This window comes from Spermophilus citellus (genome assembly GCF_964194105.1).
Source record: "Spermophilus citellus genome assembly, chromosome: 5".
In the NCBI taxonomy this organism is placed as follows: Eukaryota; Metazoa; Chordata; class Mammalia; order Rodentia; family Sciuridae; genus Spermophilus; species Spermophilus citellus.
Genome location: NC_138186.1, coordinates 118,222,313 through 118,226,585, shown reverse-complemented (window position 1 = coordinate 118,226,585; position 4,273 = coordinate 118,222,313). Strand labels below are relative to the sequence as shown.

At 44.5% G+C, this 4,273-nt stretch overlaps 1 pseudogene across 1 annotated transcript; it reads right to left on the bottom strand.

The window, feature by feature from the left end:
• Positions 1-830: 830 nt before the first annotated feature.
• Positions 831-3,784, bottom strand: LOC308650169 (glyceraldehyde-3-phosphate dehydrogenase-like; annotated as a pseudogene). Its single transcript has 2 exons — positions 3,256-3,784; positions 831-1,303 (listed from the first exon to the last, which is right to left on the bottom strand). The product of its transcript is annotated as a glyceraldehyde-3-phosphate dehydrogenase-like (transcript).
• Between the last annotated feature and the right edge of the window lie 489 nt (positions 3,785-4,273).

Genomic DNA, 4,273 nt, shown 5'->3' with positions numbered 1-4,273 from the left:
TTCCCTTTATTTTCACTTCATTTTTAAAAAGTGACATTTGGGGTAGGGAGTATAGCTCAGTTGATAGAGTGCTTGTTTCACAAGCCCAAGGCCCTGGGTTCAATCCCTAGCACCAAAAAAAAAAAAAAAAAAGTGACATTTGTACTATATGCAATGAACACCATAAAATATGTTCTTAACTAGATTCTCTCGTGGTTGTTATTTTAGTTTACATTTATTTTCTTAGGTGTTACAAAGATTTTTGTTTTGTTTTGTTTTGTTTTAAAGAGGGAGGTGCTTGCTTAAGTGCCACAGAGCCCCTATAATAATTCATCACATAATTTTCTATACAGAAGTCTCTTCACTAGGTAGAACAAATGGGACTCACCAATGGTTTTTCATATAAGCTCTTAATAACTTTAGATGCACTTTAGAAAGAAAAAAATAAGTTTTATTTGCATTATATGAGTTAACAAGATCTATTATGAAATTTGTTTTTAATCCCCTACACGCCCCGCCCCCCCACCAGCCCCACTGAAGATTGATCCCAGTGCCAAGCTGGGCAAGTGGTCTAGCGCTGAGCTACATCCCCAGGCAGGCTTTTAAAATGTTATTTGTTTATTTATTTATTTTTATTTATATATTTTTGGGTGCAATGAACTTTACTGATGGTATGCAACAGTAGGGCTGGCTCCCTAAGCCCCTACCCTTCTTTAGGGGACTGGGGTGGAAACTGGGAGAAGGGGAGATTCTCAGTGTGTTGAGAGACTGAATTAGGGGCAGGACTCCCCAGTAGCTGAAGGCCTCTCCCTTCCGCTGTGTTTCTGCTGGGGCAGGTGGTCCAGGGGCTTTTACTCCTTGGAGGCCATGTGGACCATAAGGCCCACCATCCTGTTGCTGTAGCCAAATTCATTGTCATACTAGGAAATAAGCTTGACAAAGTAGTCTTTGAGAGCAATGTCATCCCAGCATCAAAGGTGGAAGAGTGGGTATCGCTGTTAAAGTCTCAGGAGATGACCTGGTCCTCTGTGTAGCCCAGGATACTCTTGAGGGGGACCTCTGATGTCTGCTTCACCCCCTTTTTAATGTCATCGTATTTGGCAGCTTTCTCCAGGGACAGGTCAGATTCATAACTGACACATTGTGGGTGGGCACATGGAAAGCCATGCTAGTGAGCTCCCATTCAGTTCAGGGATAACCTTGCCTACAGCCTTGGCAGTATCAGTGGATGCAGGAATGATATTCTGGGAAGCCCCATCACCATCATGCCACAGTTTTCCAGAGGGGCCATCCACAGTCTTCTGAGTGGCAGTGATGGCATAAACTATGGTTGTTAGGGTCTGTAAACAAGTCAAGATGGTGCCTGGCATTTTGCCAGAGGGAGTGGTTTGTGAAGTAATGCCAGCGAGCCATTAAGTGTGGAGATTCCTTATTGGTTGACTATTATATCTAGTTTATGTTAATTAAGATAAGCTGTGTGTAATGTATATATACCCCTCCTGTCCTACAATAAACGGCTCCCACTCCTGCTGTATCAATGTACACAAGTTGTTCGTTGTTCGTCACACACACACACACACACACACACACCCGTTAGTTTGCTGCAGCCGGACTGCGGCAGATGATGGCCCGTACAAAAAAGCTTCCCGTCCCTAGTTAGGACAGGAACAAATCTGCTCGTCCCTAGACAGATAGGGCGAGAGGAAAAATGGCCATTTCTAGAAAATGGAGAAGATTGATGCAGTATGTTTGTGTCTTGTTTTGTCTCAGTGTATTGTATTGTCTTTGTGATAAAAATATGGAAGGGGTGTTAGGTAAATTGATAAGGAAAAGAGGCACCCCAATGGAACCAAGAATAGTTAGGGCATGTGTTGATAAAAGCCCAGGAACTCTAGTCAGAAAGAAAAAGAAAGTTCAGAAGAAGAAGGATTATCATGAAAAAAGTTGTAGCAAAAGGCTATTACTGAATACTTTTCGTTACCGGAGGGTACATGAATTGGTGCGGCGGCTGCCACGTGCGAGAGCCGGTCATGGCGCAGCAAGGACTTTCCAAGCGGCAGCAGCCGGCTCTTCCCTGCCCCGCCCCCCCCCCCCCCCCCCCCGCCCGGGGAGCGGGAGCGGGACGCCACTGAGAGCGCCCAAATCCAATCCTGACTTGGAGGCACAGTCTCGCAGCCTCTTGCTCCCTGTGCCCAGTGGCAGTTTGAGTCCTGAACACTCCCTGGACTCTCCCCGGGGGGGGGGGGGGGGGGGGGGGGGCCATCTGGGGCTGCCCCGACACTGCAGGTGGAAGACAGCCTGAGTCCCTAAAGTTGGATCATTTCCAAGGCCAGTAACTACAATGGTTCTCCCACACCTGGAAGCTAAAGAGTAATGAGCACTATTAAGGCTTATTTCAAATGTAAAAAAAACCTTGAGATAATGTACTAAATTGTTCAGAAGGTTGTTTTCTTAGTGGAATGCTACAGCATTTTCTTTAGCATCATTGCCGGAGTTCCTGCCTTTGTCCCAGTGCCGGTGAGGACGAGGGTGGAAGAATTTCCAGTGTTGCTGAAAACCGGAGGAAACTTTGGCTGCAAAACAGACGAGACTTCGGATCAAGCTAGCTGCCTGCAGAACTTACCTGGTCTGTGAACTTACCTGGACTGTGATTTACCTGGACTGTGAGTTAATCTATTGAGACACTGCTTTACCTGGACTGAGATAACAAACTGTAATCTATAACAAATTGTAACTCGGTATATTTGCTAACGTTGTCATTGCTGGTATAATTTTTCCAACGGCTTCTTGCATGGAGCCATCAATTGGCTGGGTATTGTGGTATTTTGTATCCTCCCCTTCTGCTTGTAGCAGATTATTCATGGTGTTTGTGTAATAACCACTATGGTCGTTATTTAAATTAAACAAAAGGTTGTGAACAACCAATTAAAAAATAATAAAATTAAAAAAAAAGAAATTGTACTGAGTGATTTGAGTGAATAAAGCATTGAAAAGGAAAAAAAAATTAAACAAAAGGGAGAAATGTTAGGGTCTGTAAACAAGTCAAGATGGCACCTGGCATTTTGCCAGAGGGAGTGGTTTGTGAAGTAACGCCAGCGAGCCATTAAGTGTGGAGATTCCTTATTGGTTGACTATTATATCTAGTTTATGTTAATTAAGATAAGCTGTGTGTAATGTATATATACCCCTCCTGTCCTACAATAAACGGCTCCCACTCCTGCTGTATCAATGTACACAAGTTGTGTCACCCCCCTGGTTAGTTTGCTGCAGCTGGACTGCGGCATATGGTCATGAGTTTTTCTACAATGCCAAAGTTGTCATGGTTGACCTTGGCCAGGAGGGCTAAGCAGTTGGTGGCACAGGAGGCTTCGTTGACGATCTTGAGAAAGTTGATACTTCTCATGGTTCATGCCCATCACAAACATGGGGGCATCAGCAGAAGGGGCAGAGATGATGATACTTTTGGCACCACCATTCAAGTGAGCCCCGGCTTTCTCCATGGTAGTGAAGACACCAGTGGACTCCACAATATATTCAGCACCAGCATCACCCCTTTTGATATTGGTGGGATCTTGCTCCTGGAAGATTGAGATGGACCTTCCATTGACGACAAGCTTCCTGTTCTCAGCCTTGACTGTGCCATTGAATTTACCATAGGTAGAATCATACTGAAACATGTAGATCTTACAGTTGAAGGTCAATGAAGGGGTCATTGATGGCAACTAAATCCACTTTGCTAGAGTTGAAAGCAGGCCTGATGACCAGGTGCCCAATATGGGCAAATGTTCACTCCAACCTTTACCATCATGTCTCAGGGACACCTGGCACTGCACTAGAGGAGCGGATGCGGCTGCCGGTCGAACGGGGAGGAACAGAGAGCCTGTTTTTAATTCTTATTTACTTGTTTATTTTGTATCAGGGATTGAATTCAGGAGCGCTTAATCACTGAACTCCAGCCCCAGCCCCAGCCTTTTTTTGTTGCTTAGGGCCTTGCTAAATTGCTGAGGCTGGCTTTGATCTCATGTTCCTCCTGTCTCAGGCTCCGGAGCCACTGGGATTACAGGCCTTGCCTGGCTGTTTAATTTTGAGACAGAGTATTGCTAACTTGCTCATGCTGCCTGAAACTTGTGATACTCCTGCCTCAACCTCTTGAGTAGCTAGCTACTGTCCACTATGTGATAAGCAACATGAGAGCATAGGATCAGGTCTTTTTTTTATTTTATTTTTTTTAATATTTATTTTATTTATAGGTGAACACAATGTCTTTATTTTACTTTATGAAGTGTGGAGGATC